This window comes from Stegostoma tigrinum, chromosome 28 (assembly GCF_030684315.1).
Source record: "Stegostoma tigrinum isolate sSteTig4 chromosome 28, sSteTig4.hap1, whole genome shotgun sequence".
Classification (NCBI taxonomy): Eukaryota; Metazoa; Chordata; class Chondrichthyes; order Orectolobiformes; family Stegostomatidae; genus Stegostoma; species Stegostoma tigrinum.
Genome location: NC_081381.1, coordinates 27,589,503 through 27,603,401, shown reverse-complemented (window position 1 = coordinate 27,603,401; position 13,899 = coordinate 27,589,503). Strand labels below are relative to the sequence as shown.

Sequence of the window (13,899 nt, the reverse complement as noted above, 5' to 3'; positions counted from 1 at the left end):
CAGATGCACCGTTTTAGATCAGTTCAGATCACAAACATTGAGGAAGAGTTTTCTTTCAGTTTCATTCAAGTCCTTTTGAATCAAGGAAACAAGGTGTTGGATATGTGGATTCTCAGTCTTTCTTTCATTAGTTAAGGATTCACCTTTCAATGTCACTGAAGATGAAAGTTGGTCACAAGGAAAAGGTGTGCGAGAATACTTAGTTGATTTCCTTTTTCGTACTTGACATAGGAAAAGGAACTAGGAAGAGATGAAGATACTTTGCAGGTTCGATGTTTCCCCTCTACTGACCACATTCAGGCAGTAGCTACCTGCCCAGGAACCAATCAGGTGTTACTGGACTGAGCCTCTGTGACCCCACAACTGAAAGATCAATCATAGGACAGTTTCCAGGCAAAATTGCCCTGGATATGCTCACGGAGCTGAGAGGTCCAGCATCTTCCCACACTACTTGAATAAGGTAATATTGTAGACACAACTGCCAACGACAGTAACTCACTATTAGAGCAACAGCATCTTCTTTCACAGTTTTGTTTGGTTTAAAGCTGTATCTTTATCCTTTTTTTTAGCCCACAGTTCAAAACTAAAAGTGATCTTTACAGTAATAATGGGAACTGCAGATGCTGGAGAATCCAAGATAATAAAGTATGAAGCTGGATGAACACAGCAGGCCAAGCAGCATCTCAGGAGCACAAAAGCTGACGTTTCGGGCCTAGACCCTTCATCAGAGAGGGGGATGGGGTGAGGGTTCTGACATAAATACAGAGACGGGGGAGGCGGACCGAAGATGGAGAGAAAAGAAGATAGGTGGAGAGGAGAGTATAGGTGGGGAGGGGATAGGTCAGTCCAGGGAAGACGGACAGGTCAAGGAGGTGGGATGAGGTTCGTGGGTAGGAAATGGAGGTGCGGCTTCGGGTGGGAGGAAGGGATGGGTGAGAGGAAGAACAGGTTAGGGAGGCAGAGACAGGCTGGGCTGGTTTTGGGATGCAGTGGGGGGAGGGGACGAACTGGGCTTGTTGTGGGATGCGGTGGGGGAAGGGGAGATTTTGAAGCTGGTGAAGTCCACATTGATACCATTGGGCTGCAGGGTTCCCAAGCGGAATATGAGTTGCTGTTCCTGCAACCTTCGCGTGGCATCATTGTGGCACTGCAGGAGGCCCATGATGGACATGTCATCTAAAGAATGGGAGGGGGTGTGGAAATGGTTCGCGACTGGGAGGTGCAGTTGTTTACTGCGAACCAAGCGGAGGTGTTCTGCAAAGCGGTCCCCAAGCCTCCGCTTGGTTTCCCCAATGTATAGAAAGCCACACCGGGTACAATGGATGCAGTATACCATATTGGCAGATTTGCAGGTGAACCTCTGCTTAATATGGAAAGTCATCTTGGGGCCTGGCATAGGGGTGAGGGAGGTAGTGTGGGGGCAAGTGTAGCACTTCCTGCGGTTGCAGGGGAAGGTGCCGGGTGTGGTGGGGTTGGAGGGCAGTGTGGAGCGAACAAGGGAGTCACGGAGAGAGTGGTCTCTCCGGAAAGCAGACAGGGGTGGGGATGGAAAAATGTCTTGGGTGGTGGGGGCGGATTGTAGATGGTGAAGTGTCGGAGGATGATGCGTTGTATCTGGAGGTTGGTGGGGTGGAGTGTGAGAACGAGGGGGATCCTCTTAGGGCGGTTGTGGTGGGGGCGGGGATGTGTTGCGGGAAATGCGGGAGATGCGGTCAAGGGTGTTCTCGACCACTGTGGGGGGAAAGTTACGGTCCTTGAAGAACTTGGACATCTGGGATGTGTGGGAGTGGAATGCCTCATCGTGGGAGCAGATGTGGCGGAGGCGGAGGAATTGGGAACAGGGGATGGATTTTTTGCAGGAGGGTGGGTGGGAGGAGGTGTATTCTAGGTAGCTGTGGGAGTCGGTGGGCTTGAAATGGACATCAGTTACAAGCTGGTTGCCTGAGATGGAGACTGAGAGGTCCAGGAAGGTGGGGGACGTGCTGGAGATGGCCCAGGTGAACTGAAGGTTGGGGTGGAAGGTGTTGGTGAAGTGGATGTTCCTGCCCCAGCAAACTCAAATCCACCTATCTGGACTTCATTTTGTCCCCTTTGGTCCAGGAACTCCCTACCTACGTCCATGACACCACCCACTCCCTCCACCTCCTCCAGGACTTCCAATCCCCCTGCCCCCAACACCTCATTTTCACCATGGACGTTCAGTCTCTATACACCTGTATTCCGCATGCAGGTGGCCTCCAGGCCCTTCGCTTCTTCCGGTCCCGCAGGCCCGACCAGTCCCCCTCCACCGACAACCTCATCCACCTAGCCGAACTCGTCCTCACCCTCAACAACTTCTCTTTCGATTCCTCCCACTTCCTACAGACTAAGGGGGTGGCCAGGGGCACCCGCATGGGCCCCAGCTGTGCCTGCCTCTTTGTACGTTACGTGGAACAGTCCCTCTTCCGCACCTACACAGGCTCCAAACCCCACCTCTTCCTACGTTATATTGATGACTGTATCAGCGCCACCTCTTGCTCCCCAGAGGAGCTCGAACAGTTCATCCACTTCACCAACACCTTCCACCCCAACCTTCAGTTCACCTGGGCCATCTCCAGCACGTCCCTCACCTTCCTGGACCTCTCAGTCTTCATCTCAGGCAGCCAGCTTGTAACTGATGTCCATTTCAAGCCCACCGACTCCCACAGCTACCTAGAATACACCTCCTCCCACCCACTCCTGCAAAAATTCCATCCCCTATTCCCAATTCCTCCGCCTCCGCCACATCTGCTCCCACGATGAGGCATTCCACTCCCACACATCCCAGATGTCCAAGTTCTTCAAGGACCGTAACTTTCCCCCCACAGTGGTCGAGAACACCCTTGACCGCATCTCCCGCATTTTCCGCAACACATCCCTCACTCCCCGCCCCCACCACAACCGCCCTAAGAGGATCCCCCTCGTCCTCACACTCCACCCCACCAACCTCCAGATACAACGCATCATCCTCCGACACTTCCGCCATCTACAATCCGCCCCCACCACCCAAGACATTTTTCCATCCCCACCCTTGTCTGCTTTCTGGAGAGACCACTCTCTCCGTGACTCCCTTGTTCGCTCCACACTGCCCTCCAACTCCACTACACCCGGCTTCTTCCCCTGCAACCGCAGGAAGTGCTACACTTGCCCCCACACCACCTCCCTCACCCCTATCCCAGGCCCCAAGATGACTTTCCATATTAAGCAGAGGTTCACCTGCACATCTGCCAATGTGGTATACTGCATCCACTGTAACCGGTGTGGCTTTCTCTACATTGGGGAAACCAAGCGGAGGCTTGGGGACCGCTTTGCAGAACACCTCCGCTCGGATCGCAATAATCAACTGCACCTCCCAGTTGCGAACCATTTCCACTCCCCCTCCCATTCTTTAGATGACATGTCCATCATGGGCCTCCTGCAGTGCCACAATGATGCCACGCGAAGGTTGCAGGAATAGCAACTCATATTCCACTTGGGAACCCTGCAGCCCAATGGTATCAATGTGGACTTCACCAGCTTCAAAATCTCCCCTTCCCCCACCGCATCCCACAACCAGCCCAGTTCGTCTCCTCCACCCACTGCATCCCAAAACCAGCTCAGCCTGTCTCTGCCTCCCTAATCTGTTCTTCCTCTCACCCATCCCTTCCTCCCACCCCAAGCCGCACCTCCATTTCCTACCCACTAACCTCATCCCACCTCCTTGACCTGTCCGTCTTCCCTGGACTGACCTATCCCCTCCCTACCTCCCCACCTATACTCTACTCTCCACCTATCTTCTCTCCATCTTCAGTCCGCCTCCCCCTCTTTCCCTGTTTATTCCAGAACCCTCACCCCATCCCCCTCTCTGATGAAGGGTCTAGGCCCGAAACATCAGCTTTTGTGCTCCTGAGATGCTGCTTGGCCTGCTGTGTTCATCCAGCTTCACACTTTATTATCAGTGATCTTTACAGTACCCTTTTCATAATTTGTCAATCTGCAATCTTTTTACTTTAATTGGGAGGGCTACACCACAAAGGCAATGTATGATTTAGGAAAGTAGGATTTTAGCTTGAATTATTCTGACACTTGATACCCATCAGATGGTACAAGTTCTCTAAGTCACATGTTCTTGTATTAAGTTTATATTGGTATTCACTTATTGGTGCTGGATCAACAGTTTGATGTTTATCCAGCCTCAGCGTGGGGACTACTGTGCCATGAATACCACTGGGCAGTGAGAATGCCAACCACCATTTTCTTTGTGTGACTTGGAATAGGCAATAAATGTGACCTTTCCCCAATCAAAAGAATAAATGAAAAGAATGCAGGAAATTGTGCAGGAATACCTTTGAAATGTGAACTCTGCTGATTGTGGTGTTCTTCCAAATTTCATTTTCATTAAATATATAAGCAAAACTTGAAATAAAAACTATTTACCTTTGTAGAATGGTGTGGAACTGTGATATTCCAATTTTTCTAGAAGGACTGATTTACCTTATACTTTGCCCATTTTCTTTGCTGCTAAAAATTAAATTCTTTCTATGGGATGACTCTGGAATCTTTCGTAGCTTCTGATCCCTCTACCTTTCTGCAAACTTTTCTAATACAGGAGAAGGGATAATCATATAAACAAGTGACACATCAAGTTTGATTTTTCTTTCTCCAGCCCCTTCTCCAATCAACTCGGTAGACAAAATAAATTCCTGTACCTGTGGAGGAGCAAGTCAGTCTGAATACCATTGTATTTATGTTCTTCAGGTGCCATATTCATCTTCAACTTTGGCACAATAAAAAAAAGGCTGAAAAAGCCATGAAGAGAGTTTGAAGGATGCAATGTGAAGATGCATGTGTGAGGTTAAAGGACACGATGAGAAGCTAGGAATGTGAGGAACCATGGTGAGTAGATGGGGTTGGTAAGTAGGTGAAAGAGAAGCACTTGCTGTATTCATTGGCTTTTCACTGTTCCTAAAAATTATTAGTAAGTAATTTCTTTGATAGTCAATCTACTGGTATAATTGACTTGCAGAACTCCTGAAGAAAGCATGCGAAGGGTTGGTTTAGCCACAAATTCCATTCTTCAGGGGATCTGCTTTTCCCTCATTGTTATGGCAGGAGATTGGAAGATCCCTGCAGAAATTCTGAACATTTATATGTCACACAGAAAAAGAAAGGTATTTTACATAAACTCAAAAACAGGCAAACAAGACATTCAGCTTTCAGCATGCGTGTTGGAGTTTGCAAACTGTACACACATCACACAGACACTATTAAATTCCACCAGATGTTTTATCAGATGTGCACTGCATATCGGAAAGCACAGGTGCATATAGATTCAGTGAGAAGCATAAAAGTTTCAACAACTCCACCATCTGTTCATTGAAGTACTGTTTGCTAAATTAGAAATCAGCCCATACTTTATGATAGAAAATTTTTTTTAAATAGCAGTCAGTTCCCACTGATGCCAACATGGCTGGTATGGAATCATGGGTAAATTCCCAAAAGTTTACAGCTAAGCACCACCTTTGAAATAATACTTCACCCACGAAAAATAGTTTGAGTAGTTTTTGGTGTTGTTGGCAGATTATTCTTCGGGACTCACTTCTTATAATCGGCCTTCATTTCCTCACCACCAGCTCATGGTGCAGAATTTGACTGTGGTATTTATTATGTAGCCCATTGATGCTAAATTCAATGGAAGCAAAAATTGGAAAACTTTTAGACCACTAGATTGTTATTGCTTGTTTTACACTATCACAAAAACACAGCCTAGACTACTAAAATTTTTATAAGGTGTTCCTGTAGTTTATTCTCCTCCCATTGGCTGTTAGACTTGGCTTAATGGTGGAGTTCTTGTCTCTGCATCAACAGTTTGTGGGTTCAATCCCCATCCAAGAAGTCTGTGTATGTAGGAAGCAAATATAACTTCATGGCACCCTCCAGAGTTAATTTTATATCCGCCCTGACTTAACTTCCATGAAATTCGTGGAACTTCCATTCGGTTTCACTCTTTGGGTTTCTCCCCACTATCTCAGATCAGAGACCCTTCTGAGGAAGGGTCACTGAACGCGAAATGTTATCTGTTTTCTCCTCTCACAGAAGCTGCCAGACTTGCTGGTTTTTTCCAGCAACTTTTTTGTATCTCAAATTAGATGTTAGCTGGAGGGTCACTCTGCCCTCTGAGGTGGTTGTTAAAGATCCTGTAGAGCTAATAAAGAAGAAGAGGAGTTCCCTTGATATCGCAAATAATATTTCTCTCTAAAGTAGCAGCTAAAGCGCAGATGCATAGATCATCCGATCTCCAGATTGTTGGGAGTCTGGACATATCCTGATAGATAGACCTCTTGGAGTTATGGTGCACTGATGATGTGGTAATTTTCTGGGAAGTTTAAATGTCCAATGGGCAATTAGCTGGCATCTGGAACCCTCTGAGTTACAGTTGTAGACTTAGGACAAAATACCTGCTAGCTAAAGTGCAACTGGACTTTAAACAGGCGCTAACAACTGGCTTTATCACTAGAAAATGTGGCAAGTGGAGCATAAATTGCAAGGAATTCTGATGGAAGTGGACAGTCTCATCAGACCAGCTGAACTTGGAATGTATCATTTGAGTGCAGGTAATTGCATAGCATCTTTCAGGACATATCCTGATCAGAGTGATTCTATGTTGTCCACAGCGAAACCCCAAAACAAAGCCAAGCCTTGACCAAACAGGTGAAATTTTCTTAATGATCTTGGCTGGCAGGGGGGTGGCAACCTGAGCTGTATACCGGAGGTGAGAGTTTATGCAGGTGAGGCAATAGCAAGAGGTAGACCAGCTAGTGGGAAGGATTTTCCCGGGAAGGAACCAAGGGATCAGTTAAAGTGTGTTTGCTTTAATGCAAGGAGTATCAGGAGTAAAAGTGATGAACTTAGAGCATGGATCAGTACCTGGTGCTATGATGTTGTGGCCATAACAGAGACATGGGTTTCTCATGGGCAGGAACGGTTGCTGGATGTTCCAGGGTTTAGAGCATTTAAAAAGAATAGGGAGGGGGGGAATAAAGAGGAGGGGGTGTAGCACTACTAATCAGAGAGGGTATCACAGCTACAGAAGCTTCCATTGTCGAGGAAGATCTGCCTACTGAGTCAGTATGGGTGGAAATTAGGAACAGCAAGGGAGTAGTCACCTCGTTAGGGGTTTACTACAGGCCCCCCAATAGCAGCAGGGAGATTGAAGAAAGCATAGGTCGACAGATTTTGGAAAAGTGTGGACGCAGTAGGGTTGTTGTAATGGGTGACTTTAACTTTCCTAATATTGATTGGAACCTCCTTCGAGCAGAAGATTTGAATGGAGCTGTTTTTGTAAGGTGTGTTCAGGAGGGTTTCCTAACGCAGTATGTTGACAGGCCGATGAGGGGAGAGGCCATTCTAGACTTCGTGCTCGGAAACAAGCCGGGGCAGGTATCAGATCTTGTGGTGGGAGAGCATTTTGGTGACAGTGACCATAACTGCCTCACATTCTACATAGCTATGGAGAAGGAGAGGATTAGGCAAAATGGGAAGATATTTAATTGGGGAAGAGGAAACTATGATGCGATTAGACATGAGTTAGGAAGCATGGACTAGGAGCAATTGTTCCATGGTAAAGGCACTATAGACATGTGGAGACTGTTTAAGGAACAGTTGTTGCGAGTGATGAATAAATATGTCCCTCTGAGACAGGCAAGAAGGGGTAAGATAAAGGAACCTTGGATGACGAGAGCGGTGGAGCTTCTCGTCAAAAGGAAGAAGGTAGCTTACATAAGGTGGAGGAAGCTAGGGTCATGCTCAGCTCTAGAGGAATACAGGCAGGCAAGGAAAGAGCTCAAAAAGGGTCTGAGAAGAGCCAGGATGGGGCACGAGAAAGGCTTGGCAGAACGGATTAGGGAGAACACAAAGGCATTTTACACTTATGTGAGGAATAAGAGAATGGTCAAAGAAAGAGTAGGGCCGATCAGGGATAGCATAGGAAACTTGTGTGTGGAGTTTGAGGAGGTAGGGGAAGCCCTAAATGAGTTTTTTACTACTGTCTTTACGAAAGAAACGAACTTTGTAGTGAGTGAAACCTTTGAAGAGCAGGTGTGCATGCTGGAATGGATAGAGATAGAGGAAGCTGATGTGCTGAAAATTTTGTCAAACATTAAGATTGACAAGTCACCAGGCCCAGACCAGATTTGTCCTCGGCTGCTTTGGGAAATGAGAAATGCAATTGCTTCGCCACTTGCGAAGATCTTTGCATCCTCGCTCTCCACTGGAGTCGTACCTGAGGACTGGAGAGAGGCAAATGTAATTCCTCTCTTCAAGAAAGGAAATAGGGAAATCCCCGGCAATTACGGACCAGTAAGACTCACGTTTGTCGTCTGCAAGGTGTTAGAAAGGATTCTGAGGGATAGGATTTATGACCATCTGGAAGAGCATGGCTTGATTAAATGCAGTCAGCACGGCTTTGAGAGGGGCAGGTAATGCCTCACAAACCTTATCGAGTTCTTTGAGGATGTGACTAGAAAGGTTGATGAGGGTCGAGCTGTGGATGTGGTGTATATGGACTTCAGTAAGGCATTTGATAAGGTTCCCCATGGTAGGCTCATTCAGAAGGTCAGGAGGAATGGGATACAGGGGAACTTAGCTGTCTGGATACAGAATTGGCTGGCCAACAGAAGACAGCGAGTGGTAGTAGAAGGAAAATATTCTGCCTGGAAGTCAGTGGTGAGTGGTGTTCCACAGGGCTCTGTCCTTGGGCCTCTACTGTTTGTAATTTTTATTAATGACTTGGATGAGGGGATTGAAGGATGGGTCAGCAAGTTTGCAGACGACACCAAGGTTGGAGGTGTCGTTGACAGTATAGAGGGCTGTTGTAGGCTGCAGCGGGACATTGACAGGATGCAGAAATGGGCTGAGAGGTGGCAGATGGAGTTCAACCTGGATAAATGCGAGGTGATGCATTTTGGAAGGTCGAATTTGAAAGCTGAGTACAGGATTAAGGATAGGATTCTTGGCAGTGTGGAGGAACAGAGGGATCTTGGTGTGCAGATACATAGATCCCTTAAAATGGCCACCCAAGTGGACAGGGTTGTTAAGAAAGCATATGGTGTTTTGGCTTTCATTAACATGGGGATTGAGTTTAAGAGTCATGAGATCTTGTTGCAGCTGTATAAAACTTTGGTTAGACCGCACTTGGAACACTGCGTCCAGTTCTTGTCGCCCTATTATAGGAAAGATGTGGATGCTTTGGAGAGGGTTCAGAGGAGGTTTACCAGGATGCTGCCTGGACTGGAGGGCTTATCTTACGAAGAGAGGTTGACTGAGCTCGGATTCTTTTCACTGGAGAAAAAGAGGAGGAGAGGGGACCTAATTGAGGTATACAAGATAATGAGAGGCATAGATACAGTTGATAGCCAGAGACTATTTCCCAGGGCAGAAAAGGCTAACATGAGGGGTCATAGTTTTAAGCTGGTTGGAGGAAAGTATAGAGGGGATGTCAGAGGCAGGTTCTTTACGCAGAGAGTTGTAAGAGCATGGAATGCGTTGCCAGCAGCAGTTGTGGAAGCAAGGTCATTGGGGACATTTAAGAGACTGCTGGACATGCATATGGTCACAGAAATTTGAGGGGGCATACATGAGGATCAATGGTCGGCACAACATTGTGGGCTGAAGGGCCTGTTCTGTGCTGTACTGTCCTATGTTCTAAGCCATTGTAGTTGTTGCCGGTACGCAGTCACGAGATGGCTAAGGAGTCCTACTAGAGCTAAATTGAGTAAGATAACACATAGGCTGGTATCTAGGAGAATTCATACCCTAGAAAGTCCACCTTGGACTTTGTGTTACATTGCTGAGCAACACCAAATTAGAACCAAATCAACATCTGGTTAAGTGGTCATGCGGTTCTAATGGAGGTCATTTCTGGTGTGATCATATTTGTGGCTGCAGAACGAGTTTTAATAAAATTCAGAGATAATGGGAACTGCAGATGCTGGAGAATTCCAAGATAATAAAATGTGAGGCTGGATGAACACAGCAGGCCAAGCAGCATCTCAGGAGCACAAAAGCTGACGTTTCGGGCCTAGACCCTTCATCAGGCCCGAAACGTCAGCTTTTGTGCTCCTGAGATGTTGCTTGGCCTGCTGTGTTCATCCAGCCTCACATTTTATTATCTTTAATAAAATTCACCCTGGACTCCAGCCCCTACATTTGTGAGGCCTCAACTAGGCTGAGAACAGGAAAAACTAATAAGGAACACGTACTGAATTTGGATATTGCCTGAAGGCATTTTAAGTATCCTCAACAATTGGGAGAGACTCATTTTAATCAAGGGATCAGATGAGCAGTTAGAAAACAAATCAAATTTAAATAGATGGGAAAAATTAATAGCAAGGGAAGGAAATCTGCCATCCTTGCCTGCGTGATATTCTAGACCCATAGCAATTTGGCCACCTCATAACTGCATTCTAAAATAGAACAGTAAGCCATTCAGTTAAAATGCAATTAGGGATAGGCAATAAATGCTGGCCCTGCTATTTAAAGTGCACATCCCATGAAAGAATTACAGAACTTAGACTAATATGTTTAAATTCTCCTATGAAAGGGCATCTGCAGCAGTGCTGCATACAGCCAAGAACTGTATGAAATGTTGGCCTTTACAGACAGCCTTCTGACTTGGAAGTGATAATGCTACAACTGAGACGAAATGATAAGCTATTTCTATATTTATGGCCCTGAACTTTCAATTGGCACTAGAACACATCCATCCAATGGTAATCATACTTCTAAAAAAATGTCCACATACCTTTCCAGGTGTTTTGCAGCCAGACTCTGATTCCCAAGTTGTAGCCTTGATGCAGTGCAAGGGAGGGATGAAACCACATCCACCGTGACACCAGAGGATCTGGGAATGTCTCTTAAAGGAGAGCAGTAAGCAGATTAGAGATTTACACTGGAAGGCGAATATAATGAAACTTCAGTAGGGATTGCATTGTTTTTTGTTTTGGTCCTTTTAGACTTATTTATTAATTGTAAATAATTATTTTAGATGTTCAAATTCAATTAATAACAGTAATTTTTAAAATGTAGTTATTAACAATTTTAAGTTTTTTTTTTCCTCTTATTTTTCTTTACATTTAATGTTATTTAATGATTTGAGTTGGGAGGGTCCACAAGTATGAGATGGTAGGGGGTGGATGTATTAGTAGGGTGTGTCAGGTCCAGGGTTGACCCAAAAAGTACATTCACATTGGGGTATGGTTATGTCTGGTGGCATGTGGTCAGGTGTTTATGGGAGGGGTGCTGGGGAGGACGACAGTCTGCAGGGGGGTTCAAATTCATCATGACTCAGGAGTTTATAAGCTTTAATTCTTCTAACTTTTCCTGGGTGACTATGCAAGTTAGAACCATTCGAAGTCTCCAACTCTGACCTGGATTTGGGGATTTTTTTTTGAAAGTTGAAGATGCTGGGTAATTGCCTATCAGAAGTTTCATCTTTCCCGAGAGTTTCCACAGAATCTGCCATGTTACGACAGCTGCAGTGTCCTGGATTGCAACTTCAGTCCACATTGCAGTATGCATGGGATCAACATAAACCTCCTTCCAGTATTCTTAATGGTTTTTTAGAGCTGGCTCCTTTCTTTGTAAAGAAATCAGATAGCTTATTGCTATTCACCTCTTTCAGTTTAGAGATTTCTCCACTTTCTAGCATTGATTTGAAAACTGCACTGCTGATTCTCAGTCATTTACATTTGTGCAACTGTACATCTGGCCAACGGGCAATGCCCACAAATGAATAATAAAAAAAATGAAAGATCCTTATCTTGTTTCCTTTTGCAAAGGAGTAAGATGGGTCAGTATGGTTAGTTCATTCTTCATAGATGAACTGAACATTGAGTCCATACTCTTAAACAGGGACGAAATCCCTGATATTTCAGATTTTGATTCAGCCATCTCTGAAGTTTTTTCCAAATTCACTGGTCGGAATAATGCCAAGTTTTCAATCTTTGACAAATAAACATACTAATAAAAATTGCTGAATACCAGATTTTAAATATTGATAGGAAAAAGAGTCCAAGCAGATACATTTCTACAAGAGAGTTTTAATTATTTTCTAATCAGCTTGTTCAGAGATGTTATTACACATCTCTGGAGAAAGTGGGACTTGAGCCATTCCTACTTACACATCGGAAAATTCTAATAACACTGATTACTTGTTCCCCATGTGTGTGTATATAAAAACAAAACCAGTTGAATTTCACCCAATTATCTCTTAATTAACATCATTATCTTCTACTTTGTTCCAGATGGTCTCAAATGTTTGTGACCAGACCATCCTTTGTAATTCTGGTGACATGTAGAACCTCAGCATTCATTAATATGTGACATTTGCAGAATGAGGATTTGCACATAGTTTGATGCAACAGCAGACAAACATGATCATCAACATGATCTGTACATTTTTTTCCCCCTTTATCTAGAGGCTTGTACATCATGTCCCCACAAATACAGTCTGCTCCAACCTTCAGACTAAACAGAAGATGGCTTGGTGTATTTGATGATTAAGTTTTTACCCACAATGGAGAAGGAACATCACTCCCAAGTAGAGATAACAAGGTGTAGAGCTGGATGAACACAGCAGGCCAAGCAACGTCAGCTTTCCTGCTCGGCCTGCTGTGTTCATCCAGCTCGACACCTTGTCATCTCAGATTCCTCAGCATCTGCAGTTCCTACTATCTCATCACTCCCATGTACTTCGATTTTGTTTGACTACAGCTGCTCACTGCTTCCAATTTTTAATGCATGCCCTGGCTGTCTGACTAATACCATGGCAATTGAGATAATCTGATGTGACAACGAAAGAGACAAAGAAGTGGTTGGCTCAGTCCAAAAAGATATGGCCTTTCTCTTGCCCCAATATACTTCATCTCCAGGGTCCTGTTCGTCCTTGTCTTAAAAGCTAAATCAACCTGAACATTCAACAACACATCTGATCAGAAGATGGCGACCTCACCCATGTACAAGGAGTGTGGAATAATCACTTTTCAAATCTCTGCATTCTATTTTGTAGACTTGGCAGATGGTTCTGTATACCAGAACAACTGGTATATAGGGGAGGACAGGATAGGAGACTCCAGACTTGACTAGAAAGCTTTGCAATTCTCACCCCTTGAATGGAATTATACTGCTAATATTTGTGCAGAACAGTTATATCCAATTGCAGATGTGCTATCCAAATGGGGTTTGGAGAAGCACTCTATCGTAAAGGTAGTGTTCTGTCAAAGGCCTTCTCATGGCCCAGGCTGATGAAGGAGGTCTCCACTCCCCTGTCCCTGCACGTAGACAGTCATATCTCTGAGTAACTCGAAGCTGTCAGGAGATCTTTCTGCTGGGTACAGGTCAGAGTATCACCAAATCCAGAGCCAGACTAGTCACCAATGACCATGGAAGTAATTATACACTGAGAAGTGAGATATGTTACCAATTCTGCAATTTCCTTCCTCCCCCCACTTCTGGTTTTCTTAGTTCATTGGATGTAGGTGTTGCTGGTTGGGCTAGCAGATATTGTTCATCCTGAATTGCCCAGGAACGGTTGTGTCAACTACATTGCTGTAGGTCTGCTATAGAGTCACATGTAGGCCAGACAAGGTAAAGACAGCAGGCCTCCTTTCCAAAAGGACATTACTGAGCCAGTTGAGCTTTTACGACAAAAAAAATGTTTAATATCCAAGAGATAAAGTGTAGAGCTGGATGAACACAGCAGGCCAAGCAGCATCAGAGGAGCAGGAAAGCTGACGTTTCAGGTCTGGACCCTTCAGAAACAAGGCTGCCATCAGGCTAGCTTTTTAAATGGAATTCAAATTTCACCATCTACCCTGGAATTTGAACTTACATACCCAGAATGTT

At 45.2% G+C, this 13,899-nt stretch overlaps 1 long non-coding RNA gene across 1 annotated transcript in view; it reads right to left on the bottom strand.

The window, feature by feature from the left end:
* LOC132211098 (uncharacterized) overlaps positions 1–13,899 on the bottom strand; it is an 81,906-nt gene that overhangs the window by 60,799 nt on the left and 7,208 nt on the right. The window contains exon 2 of the long non-coding RNA XR_009447407.1: positions 10,799–10,909. This is a non-coding gene — a long non-coding RNA (uncharacterized LOC132211098). The remainder of the gene's footprint in view (positions 1–10,798; positions 10,910–13,899) is intronic.